The following is a 15552-nucleotide window of genomic DNA, read 5'->3' on the forward strand; positions in this document are numbered from 1 at the left end:
AATACATGTTGAGAAAGTAGAAAATTTTGCAGTTGTAAGGTATGTTTAAGTTTTGCTTACATTGATGAGTGTTGAGAAAACATAAGATCTTCCTGCGTATGGATTGCTTGCAAAGACTAGATCGTTTTTCTCAAATTCTTCAACGGTTGGTTGGAGTGCCAATTGCTTTTCTGAGAAGGCATCAATGACCTGAAACATGTTATACATGAGAATGTGTTAGGTTTGTGGAATAGGTTATTGAATATGTACAGAAACTGTAAAATTGTGCAGTTGGAGACCTACATTCCCATATAAGGGTTCCCTGTTGGTCAATCTGCATATATCTGAAAAGTATACGCAGTTTTCATTTTCGCTGCCAGACCAGACACAAGCACTTGATTGTGTGTTGTTGATGAGTTGAATTTGGTTTTGGTCTTTTTTGGATAGGCTATGCCAAACCTTGTTTGTTTTGCGGCATGAAATGGTGAGTGGCTTGTTTGGGATTGATTCTTCCTGGAAATCATCATCACTTTCCAATACCTGAAGTTTTGTCTTCTTTTGATTGGCATGCTCTTTTGGGTTTGTTTCAGCAGCAACTGCTTCATGAGCACCCTCTTTTTTGTTGTCATTCTTCTTCTCTTTTTCGTCATCGGTACCCTGTGTTGGTTTGGGTACATCAGCAGCAGTTTGTGTTTTGTTTCTTGCATCTTCTTTGGGTTTGGTCATTGGTTGGTATTCAAAATCTGGGTCATGTGCTTGTTTTCTTGATTTTTGTTTGATTCTCTTGACCATGGATCTTTGTTGGGGACTGCCAGTTTTTTTGGTGGACATTTCCTTCAATTGATCTTCTTTTTTACGCAATTCAGCCATGAATTTTTGTTCCATTTCTTGCATTTGTGCTCTCAGGGCTGATATGAGCTTGTCCTTGTCGTCCTCTTTGGTTGGTGTTTGTGGCTGGTCATGACCTATAAAAATGTTGGATTGTGTTTTGGTTAGTTTAATGAAATTTTGCAGTATGCTTTAGTATTAGACAATAGTTTACCTTGTGCATGAAATATGTCAGATTTCTCTTGCAGTTCTTCTTGTTGGTTTGTCAGTTCTTGTTCATTGACTTCTTCGTGTTGGTTTGTTTGTTGTTCTTCTTGTTCTTCTTGTTGGTCTTGTTCTTCATCAAGGTCTTCTTCTTCTTCTTGTTCTTGTTCTTGTTCTTGTTCTTGTTCTTGTTCTTGTTCTTCTTCTTCAGTTTCAGTTTCTTCTTCTTCTTCAGTTTCTTCTTCATCAGTTTTTTCTTCATCAGTCACTTGATTTTTTTCATCATCACTCTTTTCTTCTTGTTCATCACTTTCTGGTTCTTCTTGTGTTTTTTGCTTTCTTTTTTTTTTCTTTTTTTTTTTTGTTGTTCTTCTTGTTCTGATTGTGATTTTGATTCTGAATGATGTTCTTCTTCGAGAAAGTCATCCTCATCACTGTGTAGAAGTGTTCTTTTTTTTGTTGCTTTTGTTTTCTTTTTTTGCTTATTATCCTTTTTGTGGTCTTGTTTCTTTGCTGAAGAGTCTGTTGATGTGCTTTGATTGATATGCAATAACTGTATTTCTTGTTCAGTTGGGGTTAAAGCACTTTGGTTAACCTGCATTGGAACAATGTGGCATATATCAGTAATACTGTAAATTTGGTCAGTTTCATAAGATGAGTTGTACTGTGAGTAATGTGGGTTAAGTGTCGAAATATGTTTTATGAAACTGAAAAATGTTACAGTTTCATAACATGAGTGATGTTAAAGAAGTGTGTGCTTTGAAACTGAAAATTTTCACAGTTTCATAATATGATTTGTACTACAATGAATATGAAAGGAGTGTTGAATAGATTTGTGCTAGGATAGTATAGAAGAGTTTGAATACCTTTTCAAAGTAAGCAAGGCTGATGTGTTTCCACTTGGAGTACATTTTGCCAAGGTTCCATTTCATAAACCTTGGGAAGCCTTCTTTGTTGGATGGTCGGAGGAGTTTACTGTGCTCACAGTACCAGTACTGTAAAAAAAATAAATAAATAAAATAAAAAAAAAAGTTAGATAGTTAGAAATATGTGGATGTCTGATATTTTTGTGGGAAGTAGTTGAGTAATGTGTTTACCAAGAGTAACATGACGCATCCAGTGACATGCCTTGGGTTGTTGTTTGCATTTGCTATTGAATTCATCAGTGTGTCTTTTATTGCCTCAACCCAATTGTATTTCTTGATGTTGTTGAGATTGTCAACATAGTTGAGGAAACTCCAACTGAGTGTATGGCCTGTTGTGGGCATGAGAAGTTTCAAGCACAAGTAAAAGGTGATTACCCTTGCAAGATCTTGACGATCATTGGTTGATGTTCCTTTTTTTGTTTGTTGAAACATTTTGGTCAAAGACTTGCCATCCAATCTCTTGACTGATTTGCATCTTCGTTTGTAAAATGGAAGCTCAAAATCCTTTGGTCTTGCATAGGATTTGGTGATGATGCTGTCTTCTCCACAGTTGATACCAAAAATGAGCTTGACATCACTGCTTCTGAGTTTCATTTCCTTTTTGCCAAGTACAAATGATCTTTTTCTTTTGTTGTAGAGTGTTGTCATTTCTGCTACAATGGAATTGTAGCATCTGCACCAAGAGGCCTTCAGTTGTGTTGAGGAGAGAGCATTTATAAGGGGCCAAAATGGGGTTTTTTGCAGCTCTGTCTGTTGGGCTTTTGTGAATTTGACCCCCTTCAACAGTTTGATTAACGTTCCGATGTTGGAACGATAATTAAATTGTTGGACTCTCTTTGCAGGGACTTCTGCTTTTTTTTCTTTTGATGCCTTGGTTTTTGTTTTGGGAGTTGATTGGCTTTCTTGGAGCTTTCTTTTTTTGGTTAGAGGAGCTTCTTGGTTTTTTGTTGGCTTTCTTTTGTTTGTTTTTGTTGGGGTTGGAGGTGTGGTTGGTGTTTGTTGGGTGGGTGGGGTCTGTGGTGTAGTTCTTGGGCTTTTTCTTGTAGGTGGTGTGGTTGTTTTGTGGGTTTTTTGGTGGGGTCTGTTGGGTTTGGTTGTTTTTGGGTGTGGTGGTTTGGTTTTTTGTGGATGGGGAGATGGTAGTGGCATTTTAGTGGATACAGGAGATGGACTTTCAAAAGGGGAGATGGTTAAATCCCTGATTGGATTTGTGGGCATACGGGTTTGTTTCTTCCAATATTTTCCAATAGCTGTTTCTGAAAAAATGAAAGTGACAGCAGGGTATGAGTAATATAATGACAAAACTGTATAATTTTGAAGTTTTATATGCAGTTTAATATGAAGTTATATGTATTTTGTTGGTAACAGTTAGGAAACTGTATAATTTGACAGTTTGATTTGCACTTTATAATAAGTTAGCTATTTGTTTTGAGTAGTGGTTAAATTGTGTAATTTTGCAGTTTCATTTGCAGTTTTAATAAATTTAGATATGTTATTTGTATAGTGATGAAATGAAACACTATGATGTTGCAGTTTTTATAAGGAAACAGTATGAACAATAGGAACAGCCCATTGTATTTTGTAAAAAGCAACAATAACAACAAGAAGATTAAAAATTCAAAAATAAGAATAAGAGAAGCCAATATTGAACAACAAGAATAAGAATAAGGTGTTGAATGTGTAAAAACAGGGATTTATGTGTAAAAACAGTGTTTAGAATGTTGAAAAACAGGGGACTATATATATATGAAAAGAGGGTTTGTACATTTGGAAGTATGTAAAATGTGTATATAAGAAATATGAAAGAATGATGTACAAATGTGAATGAAAAATAATGAATAGGTAAAGAGAGATGTTACTTTTTTTCCCTATTTTTGTGAATCGGAAGTCAGGAACTATGAAATCTCTTCAGAGTGGTGATAGTTCTTCGTGTTGTTGAGAGTCGCCGATTGGAGAATATGAACGGCTTGGTGTTGTGTTGAAGATGAACGGTTTGGTTTTGTGGTTAGGGTAGGGTTTCAAAGAGAATGGAGTCGAACGGAGGAGAGATGGAGGATTGAGAATGCGATTTCGAGCGGCGGAGATGTAACAGTGTACTGATCAGACTGAGATGATTGTGGGTGATGAAGATGAACGGTTACGTTTTCTGGTTAGGGTTAGGGTTTCAGAGGGGATGGAGTTGAACGGAAGAGAGATGGAGGACTGAGGAGTCGATTTCGAGTGGCGGAGACGTGACAGTGTAGTGTTCGGACTGAGATGATGGGGACGTGGGAGATGGTTGCGCGCGTGTAAATTGGATGATATATTGTGAGTATTTTCGTCTTATTTTTAATTTGAGGACTTAATGGAGTATTAAATTTGTTTTGGGTCTAAATGGGGTATGATATGTTGGGCTTGGACCTTTGGGTCAGTCGCCCTTCTTTTTTTCTTTAGAATGTATTTTTTATTTTTTTAAATAGAAACTATTTTGATTAAGCGAAATAAAAAATAGATATTTTAACTTGTTTAGTTTTAGTTTTTTGAAAATATTTTTCAAAAAATTCTAATTTCTTATTTTTCGTATTTTTTTATTTTTTACTATTTTTTAATATTTTAAACAATTTTTTTAATTGTTAAACACATCTAATATAAATATATTTAAAAAGTATATTTTTTATAATTTTTTTAAAAAAATTTCGCTAAATATCAAGAAAAATAAAAATAAAAATTCAGTATTTTTTGTATTTATTAAATTTTTAAAATATATTTTTTACAAATATTTTATTTTTTAAATACATCTAAATAAGATACATATAAAAAAATATAAAAAATATTTAAATTTTACAAATATTTACTAAAAATAAAAAAATAAAAAACTTAATTCGAAACTTTAAATCAAACATATTTTTCTTAAGAATATTTCATTTGTTTTTGCAAAGTGTCCTTATTTTTCTATGATTAGTTTGTGTCTACTTTTTGTTGATATCTCTCTTTTATTATTAGTTGATTTATTAGATTATATTATCAATTTAGAGTCCATATGATTTAATTCAATATTCATGACTTTAGTTATATTCGACCATTTTGTTGTTGAGTAACCTATATAATTTTTTTTTTGGGGTATATAATGATTAAAGCTATCATTTGTTATATTTCTTCAAATACAATTCAAATAATTTGTCATCATTTTTTTTTTACAAATAAAATGGATTAAACTATTTTCATATATAATTTTTATAATCCTACAAAATTCTTATCTTGATTTTTTTTTTAAATGTTGTAGAAACTATGCAAGTATTATTCAAGTTATGGAGAATGATTACTTACAAATTATAATTAAAAGTTGAGATTTATTCATAATTTGGTCCCACAATAATAATATAAATCATTGATTTAAAATAAGTAAATTTATGATAACTTATATAATTTATTTCTTTTAATGCTTTGTTTTTGTTTTTGTTTTTGTTTTTTTTTTGTTTTTGTTTTTTTTTTTTTTTTTTTTGCATGACACTATAGTCTGATACAAATTATTTATGTTAGCAAGTGATTGTAATACTATTATCCTAACAATCTTTATAATTAACAATTTTTTATGTATATCAAATTTTTATTGTGAAATTTTGTAGATTAATTATTGTTAACATCAATCAAGATGGCCTAATATCATGGCTTGCTGCTATTAAAATATAATTCAAGATTAAAATAATTTATATATTACACAAAATGTATATAGTTTATTTTTTCGTGCATCGCACATGTTACCGCTAATTTTTCTAGGATTAGTTTGTGTCTACTTTTGTGAGAAATATGGAAGGCAACCAAAAAGGCTATTAATCATAAAAGGCTATCAATCATAGGTACACTTAAAAGATGACCAGACTAGGACCACTAGTGAAAGATAATCAAAACAGAAATCATACCTCTGACTAATTTGCGAGTTTTAAAAGAATATTAATGATATAAAAGAATTAAAAAAAATTAAAATCAAAACATCACATTACATGAGACTTATACATCAATTAGAGCTATTAGAGTTTTTAATATAGAGCTTTCCGAACTTTTTTCTAATCAAAAAGGTTATTAATCATAACAACAGTGATTAGTACCACTAATTTTGCACCAGTAAACCAGCTTTAATAAGTTGGAAAATTCAAAAAAAAAACAAAAAAAACAAAAGAGTAAAACATCCCATCATATAGGACCCATACCAACATTAGAGCTATTAGTGCTCTTAGATTAGAGGTATGAGACATTTCTCTAATCATAACAGCAGTGATTGGTACCACTAATTTTGCACCACTAAACCAGCTCTAATGAGTTGGGAAAAAAAAAAAAAAAGAACTTGAGCAAAACATCCCATCATATGAGACCCATACCAACATTAGAGCTATTAGTGCTCTTGGATTAGGGGTCTGAGACATTTCTCTAATCATAACAGCAATGATTGGTACCACTAATTTTACACTACTAAACCAACTCTAATGAGCTAGAAAATCAAAAAAAAAAAAAAAAAAAAAAAAAAGAACACGAAAACACAAGGTGAAATTTCAAATTTGTCATAAAAAGTGTTACTAATTATGAGTTTTAGACTGAAGGTGAAATTCCAGTTAATAACACTTTTTATGACAAATTTTTTAAATTATCATTAAAAATTAATAATTAGTGATGTTTGTTAATAGTATTTGATGAAGAACACTATTAATTCTCACATCACTTATTAGACAATAAATCCACTTATTAAGACCTACACGTAAGCCACATATCTATTAAGTCTCTAAAGTATTTAATTGAAACCTATTTAGTCTTCGAAATGAATATAAAAATAAAATAAAAGTCAATAACTATGGTAAATTAAAGAAAGACCTTACCTAATTAAGATTGTATTACATTCATTTTGTTACTAATAAACGCGATAAATTAAATAAGTTACGAATATCAGATTGATTTAATTTTTTGTGATAATGATATTAACAATACTTGGTAGCCTGAATTTTCATAACTTAAATGACTCGAATATCTCAAAACGACGTCGTTTTGGAGTAAAACGACGTCATTTTAATATATTTAAGTCATTTAAGCTACACAAATTTAAGCTGTCAAATATTTCTTTAATGATATATATAAAAAGCGTGACAAAATAAATAATTTAAATCATCAAATAAAATATATGATGAACAACGGCATCCAATCCAAATCATGAGATACATGTCGCTTTTCAAATGCACAATTTTAAGAGTTATTTGACAATACACTATAAGTACACTAATTTATTTATTTATTATAAATTTTTAAATCACTCTCCATCTTTTTTATAATCTCTATATAAATTTCAAATCATAAATTAGAAAAACATCTTAGGTTATGCATCAGAGCATCCCACGTGGCAAGAGAAGAAATACAAACCACACTTTAAATGAATAAAGGTATTGCATCAACAATTTTAGATGTACTAAATTCAAGGGTCTCAATTGTCAAAAAGTCTACTAATATCAAGGTTGTAAACATTTTTTCTGTTTGGTAGAACTGTGGGAAAGTGCTTATAACTTATGCCTAAACAGCTTATAGTTTATAACTATGAACATAAGCTGATTTCTGACTTATAAATTAAGCATCTCCTGCCCCACTCAAAGAATAAGCTGATTTCTGACTTCTAAAAAGTTATAAGTTATAAGTTATAAGTTAAACCAAACACATCAAAATAACTTAAATTAAACTGAAAGCTGAAATAAACTGCTTTTAAGTTCTGCCAAACAGGCACATCGGCACAAGAAGAATCAGGATCCTTCAACTGGCGTGGTGGATAACGAATAGACGGAGTGGCTCCACCAATGGCCAATGGAAATTTGCCACATAAGTGTCTTTCAATCAATAGGCAATGGAGAATGGGAATCAGGATCCTCTCTTAATCTCTTTTTACTTTTTTATTTATTGGGTTATTGAACTTACTTTTAAGTTTAATTTCGATATTTTAAATTATTTTTGTTTTAAAATTTGTTAAATATATTATATTTATAAAAAATTAAATTAATTAGATAATCACAGCTAACGCCACGTCATGTATCTAAAGGTTTAGAAAAAATTCTCATTACACAAAAGCTGAGCAAAAAATTAATAATAATATTAAATCCGTGACTAAAACTCCAATAGTAAAGGTTGTAAATAAATTTAACAAATTTTATAATAGAAAATTAAATTTTAAATGAAAAAATTAATTAAAATTTAAATATAGAAGATCCCCCTGTTGCAATTTGAAATTTCACCTTAAGTCTCGTTAAGGGTGGCACAGCAGGCCTAGAGCTAACTCTGGTTGTTTTTTTCTTGGGTGAATTACACTAATAGTCACTATAGTTTGAGACTTATGTCACTTTGATACTTGACTTTTCAATTGTAACACATTTGACCCTGAAATTTGAATCTTGTTCTAAATAAAGACAATTGAAAATATTATTAGATTTTTCAAGGGTAAAATCGTCAATTTGATAAAATATAAATTAATTTGACAAAAATAAATGCCAAACAAATATTTTTGAATTTTTTAAAATTATTTGTACCCACTAAAAATAAAATTATGTAAAATTAATAAATCTTTTAGACATTTATTTATTTATTTACCAAATTAATTTTTATTATGTGTTTGGATGATGATCATGTAAAATTAATTTTTAAAAATTAATTATGTAATTTTTATCAATTTTACATAATTTTATCATTGATGGATAAAAATAATTTTTTAAAAATTAAAAATATTTTTTTGACATTTATTTTTGTCAAATTAGTTTATATTTTATTAAATTGACGATTTTGCCCTTGAAATTAAACAATGGTATCTTCAATTGTCCTTATTTGAAACAAGATTCAAAATTCAGGGTCAAATGTGTCACAATTGAAAAGTCAGGGACCAAAGTGACACGAATTTCAAATTATAGGGACTGTTAGTGCAATTTGCTCTTCTTTTTTTCTTTAGAATGTATTTTCTATTTTTTTAAATAGAAACTATTTTGATTAAAAGAAATAAAAAATAGATATTTCAACATGTTTGGTTTTAGTTTTTTGAAAATATTTTTCAGAAAATTCTAATTTCTCGTTTTTCGTATTTGTGTTTTTACTAATTGTTTTTAATATTTTAAGCAATTTTTTAATTTTTAGACACACTTAACATAAATATATTTAAAAATATATATTTTTTGTGAAAAAAATATTTAATAGATTCACTAAATACCAAAAATATAAAAAAAAAAACTCAATATATTTTTCATATTTTTGTATATTTATTAATTTTTTAAAATATTTTTTCACAAATATTAAGTAAAAAAATTAAAATTTTAAAAATATTCACTAAAAATAAAAAAAATATGAAAAATAAAAATTTAATCCAGAAAATCAAAACTAATAATAATTTCTTTTCATGTGAATATTCCATTGGTTCTTGTGAAGTGTTTTTATTTTTCTGTGAATAATTTGTGTCTACATTTGTGAGAAATATTGATGTAAGATAACCATAAAGGCTATTAATCATAACAAAAATGGTTGAGACTCGTAAACTTTGTGACCCCATGACCCCCAATTGATTGGTCCATTCATTATTTTTATTTTTAATTTTATTTTTTTCTCCCTCACTCTCTCCTCCTCTCTGTGACAAATGTGTGACAAATGTATGGTGGTTGTGCGAGTCTGTAGCACGACTAATAAAGGACTATCAATCATAGGTGTACTTAAGATGACCAGGCTAAGACCACTAGTAAAAGATAATCAAAAAGGCTATTAATCATAAAGGACAAAGAGGCAGTCCCCACTGGGGTTCCCCCAAGACCTTCAGTGGATTCTGATTGGATAATTTTTTTCTTTTTTTTTTGACAAATTATATATATTTTATTTGAGATTTAATTAAATTATAGATATTCTAATTATAGATATCCTCTTGAGGTTTATATTTTTATAACAAATTGTCCAATGAGATTTATATTTTCATAATAATTTACCCTCTAATTTGTTATGCAAATAGTACCGTCAGGGGTATCTATAATTTCTCAAATCTCAAGAAATATCTTTAATTTTGCTAAAACTCGAGAGAGGTATATGTAATTTGCCCTCCTTTTTTTTTTTTTTCTTTTTTGAGCCAATGACCAACCCCCACATGTGTGTAGGGGTGGTAGAGGTGAGAGTTTACTAGGTATCCCTAGCAAAGTTGAATCATAAAATCGTTGTCAAAAATATATATATATATATATATATATTGATAATTCTTTGTGTATATCATTATAAATTATCAATTATTAATTTTTTTGTCACGATTTTTATAAAATGTATCTAAAACTTAAAATTAGTCACTTTTCTGTGACAAATTTTTTAAAGTATAGCTGAAAGTTGAAAATTAGTGGTGTTCTTTTGTAACAATTTTTTTAAATTGGCGTTAAAACTCATAATTAGTAACATTTTTTGTGATAAAATTTTTAAATTATTGTTGAAAATTAATAATTAGTGATATTTGTTAATAGTGTTTGATGAAAGACGCCATTAATTCTCACAAGACCTATTAGACAACAAACCCACCTATTAAGACCTATACGTAAGTTTCACATTTATTAAGTCTCTAAAGTATTTAAATGAAATGTATTTAGTCTTCGAAATGATTATAAAAATAAAATAAAAGACAATAAGTATGGTAAATTAATGAAACACCCTACCTAATTAAGATTGTATTACATCCATATTGTTACTAATAAATGCGATAAATTAAATAAATTACAGATATCAGATTGATTTAATTTTTTGTGATAATGATATCAACAATGCTTGGTAGCTCGAATTTTCATGGCTCTGTAGGCGCGCCCTTGGGCCTCACTACAGTTCGGACTCAAATTGTCACGGTCCGGTATCTAATCTCGCAGAGTGCAATGCAAGACTGATGAATCATCAAAGAGTCCAAATCCGGCAAATCGTTTTTGAAAACAGATTTTTTTGAAAGAAGTGCCAAACATGGACTGCTTTGCCAAATACAGAGTCGCCACCTAAATATTTTATTTTGGAAAATTTAGGAAACCCTGACTCGTTGCCTAAGGCCACGTGTCCGTCATCACCAAAGTTGCCTCGGCTCGGGAACTTGGGTACGATTGGGGAAGGTCACTTCGTGAGCACCCCCACTCGCCCGATCAAAGATCGGCCTCTACTAACCATGATATCTAGTTTTGAAAACATTATGCGTTCTTATTCCGGTTATTAGCCTAGATTTACTATGTGATACTCACAGCATACAAGTATAGACTGGATCGCCTGAATTGGAACGAAACATTTCATATTTGTTTCGAAAAATGGTTTGCTACTCGCAAGTAGGCTAAAATGTGGATATGCCACCCTCAGGTGGGCTTAGAAAAACATGATGATTTTCCATTCTCAAGTGGGCTTAAAACTCACAATTGATGAATTGTTCCAATCCAAATAACCCAACCTTCACCCACAGGTATTCAGGCAGGTATATCACATAAGCAAATAGCCTCAATGTAAGCATGCTATCATGGCAGTCACTCACACGCATGCAAGGATGCTAAAACATAAAACTTACCAAGTACTCCAAGCCAAAACAAAAGCTATGTTAGAAATCCATGCATGATCCTAACTATACAGAAATGCCTAATGCAACACATGCAAAATGCAACTAAGATAGGCTCGGCTATTCTAAAGATGGCATGTGAAATGCTACAACTAACAAGTATTCAACTCGGAATTGAAATACAAATGCGGTTAGTATGATGCACCGAGCCCGGTGTATGCAAGACAGATGAATGAATGCAAACATGCTATCATATTGTATGCTAATTGAAACATGCCCTAATCTAACCATCATAAGCTGGTAAATAAAAGGGAGAAAGACGTGAGGTTGGAAGACATACATCACACGCACGTACACTTATTACAATTGTGCCCTCGCTCGGAGAGTCCGAATAAATAATATACAGTCCGAATAAATAGTATAGTCCAAGTAAATATAAAATCCTAATTAATTAACAAATTAATCTAGGAAAGCAAGTAAATTAGCACGCAAATCCATGGACCACCTCAGCTCTGTTCCAAATGATGAATGATGCATGCTTGAGTTGCCTTGCGCAGAAATCCATTACGATGCCCCAGTTCGAGGGCCCGAAAGAATAATACAGTCCGAATAAATAATTATAAAATCCTAATTAATTAACAAATTAACTAGAAAGGTGGATAAACTAGCATGCAAGCTTACAGACCGCCTCAGCTCTGTTCCGAATGATGAAAGATGCATGCTTGAGTTGCCTGGTGCGGAAATCTATCGCGATGCCCCGATTCGCCTCTGTTTACACTTAATCCCAGAATGCTGTGCGAAGCTCCAGAAGGCTGTTGATTTCTGATTTGCTGCAACAGAGATCAAGAAAGGGGCATGGCAAAATATTTTCACATATGTATGCATGACTACTCTTCAGGGAGTGTAGTCCTCGATCCTCGTGCCACCAATCACGCATCTCGATGCATGATGGCCGAGGAGTCGAATTACACGACTCGATGTGAAATGAATGCACACGAAAACGCAACAAGACCTAAACTCCATTATGGATAATCCGGAGTGTCGGCAACCGGGAATTAAGACACGTTCCGTCACTCGGAGCACGAAACGTCCCTCGTTTCCCGTGCTTGGGCTAATTCCTATCCCAAACACAATGCAAATGAGATGGCATACACAATGCGACTAACATACAACCTAGCATACACAATGCTATGAAAGGACATACACAATGCTCTAACATGCGACCTAGCATATGCAATGCTATGGACCGAAATGACATACACAATGCACGATGGACTTACACTGACATGAGTGGACCTCAGCCACACTCACATCAGTGACCATGTGATGGAAATGAGAGAACCGAAATGCGTGCACACGTGTACGTATACCGAGGACCGAATCTAAGGCATAAAATGTCACTCTACCAAAGCATGGTAAGGGATGAAAGATGGCATACAAACATGTAATTTCCAGCACTGAAACATGATACTAAATGGTCCCGAAACATGGAAATATGGCACCCGATGCATGAAATAAGCCCCGAAACTCAAAGCTAGGCACATGTATTGAATTATAACTATGCAAAGCAAGCATTATTTGGCCATGAAGTACAAAGATAGAGCCAAGGCAGTCCCAAAACATGCATATTTCTAGTTTAAAGCATGGCCAAAAAGTGCTAACATGATGGACTAAAATAGCATGCAAATTTGGCTAGCAAGCATGGTTTACATGGCATGTATATGAAGCGTATGAGAACTCATCAAACCAGCCAAAAACAGTGAATAAAACATATCAAAATATGCCCAAATGACCATAGAAATGCAACCAATGCATGCAAAAATGATGAGTTCCTTTAGAGGGCCATACAAGAGGTTATTAAGCACATACAAGATAGACATGTAACATGGAAAAACCACCTCTGGAAATGAGTTATGACGGCCCTAAAACTCACCAAAAAGGGCCTAAAATTAATCAATAAAGCATACAATGAAAGGTCCTCTTGAAAGGCCTTGAAGAGGGTTGTTCCACAAATGCATGAGGGACATAAAATATGGTCAAAAGGGCCTTGGAGAGAGATAAGGCAGACCTAAAATCCCTCAGAATGAGGCCTGGAACATTACTTCAAAGCATGCAAAAAAGGGTCTCTTTGGAAGGCCAACAAGACCACCAAACAAGACAAGGAGAGAGGGGGTCACTCCCCTCTGATTTTGGCTCTCAAAAATGCATCTAAGCCACTGAAAATCCACTGAATTTCAGTGGCTAAGAGGCCAAACCATGGCCAATGCAAGTGCTCTAATGTATAGCCCTAATCATGAAGAGATGAAGCATGCATAGGGGGAAGATGACCCCAAACAAAAAAGAGACCTTAACCAAACTTGAAGAGGAGATTAAAACAAGATCTTTTTCAGTTTATGAAAAATCTCAAAAATGTCCACAAGTAAGTCTAAAATATGATGCAAAAAAAGCCCTAAAAGAGAGATAGAAGGTAAGGGGAAGTAGATGACCTCAAACAGCAAAGTGTCCTTAAACAAAGTCGACGAGGAGCTCAAAATAAGACACTTTACAGTTTAGGTTGAGGCCCAGAAATGCTTGCAAATGGGGCTAAGTAATGAAGCAAAATAAGGCTAGAAAGGGGGAAATGAAGACTTGCCCTTGTAGAGCCAACCTCCAGCAGCTTCTGGACCAAGTTGGTGAGCTTTGAACCTCTGAAAATGAGTTCCAAGGTGCTAGAATGGATGGTGAAGGTGTTAGGCTTAGAGGTGTAGTGTAAAATGGCCAAGAATATTAAGGTTTGGAGCTTGGAGAAGAAGGCTATGGAGGATGGAGTATGTATGCCTTAACCAAAATGTCTGACCCTTGCAAAATGAGATGGAGGGTTGGTTATATATAGGGAGAGAAGTAAGGCTTCTTGGAGAAGCCAAGAGAGAGGTTCAAAGCTTCTAAAAGAAGCTTGACAAAAGGGGTCAAGCTTCGTGAAGAAGCTAGACAAGCTTCCTCAAGAAACTTGACCAAAAGGGTCAAACTCCTCCTACCAACCAAGCAAAGGGGTCAAAACCCCCTTTTAAGGACCAAAACAAGGACAAAACCCTCAGACAGTGGGTCAAATGCTTCACAGTTGGCATAGCTGTGTTGCACTTGAGAAGAGCAAAAAGCAGAAAGCTGGCCGACCAGCTAAGGTGGCCAGCCGGCCACTCCCCCCTGGTCGGCCAACCAGGGGTCAAAAGAGTCAAGCAAAATTGCTGGTCGGCCTACCCAGAAAGGTGGCCTCCCAGATGAGTAGAATACAGCTGTGTGGTTAAAAACCAGAAAATGTGACCCAAGAAAGAGAAAAACCAGCTTTTTAAAGGGGGTTCAAAAAGGTCAAGTGGAAATACTAGTCGGCCTACCCATATTGGTGGCCTCCCAGATGAGCACAACACAATGGTGGTATGAAAAGCCAGAAATTGTGGCTTAAAAGTGAGAAAAACTAGCTTTCTGTCAGAAAAACTGGCTTTTGGAGAGAGAAAAAGAGAAAAATGGTTTTTCAGGGGAAAAGGTGGCCTCCCACCATCCTACCACCTCCCTAGCAATGAAAATAGGGTCCCTACCAAAAATGGACCAAGACGGATGCAAAACGTAGGTTCGGGGGCCAAAACGCGCGGTTCGGGGCCCCGAAAGTAGACTTTTAGGCATCAGAAGTGGCGTATGACCGCGAAGGTGGTCTCCTAGGCCACAGTGTCCCTTAAAAGGGAAGAAGCAAGGTGTGTGCCAAAAACCGGAGCAAACGGAGGTAGTTAAGCGGTCTCGAACCGAGGCACACGGCCGACGGCTTCGAAAATCGAAAACTAGGCTCCAAACGGGAAAAATGGCCTACGACCATGAAACGTAACCTACGGCCACTGAGAGATGGTCTACGAGACCTCTCCCTCCCTTCGGGAAAAGAAAACAAGACCTGGTTCGCAAACCGAGACAAAGCACAAAAGAGTTTCGAAATCCGGAGGCAAGGCTCGTAGCCGAGACTCCGCAACCTCAAAACGAGCATAATATGCAACATCACCGAGCGCTCAGTTGGTGACGTCTGAGTCTTAAGGTCGGTTAAAAATGGGGTGTCTACAGGCTCAAATGTCT

Source organism: Camellia sinensis, chromosome 9 (assembly GCF_055761805.1).
Source record: "Camellia sinensis isolate YWXY chromosome 9, ASM5576180v1, whole genome shotgun sequence".
NCBI classification, from domain to species: domain Eukaryota; kingdom Viridiplantae; phylum Streptophyta; class Magnoliopsida; order Ericales; family Theaceae; genus Camellia; species Camellia sinensis.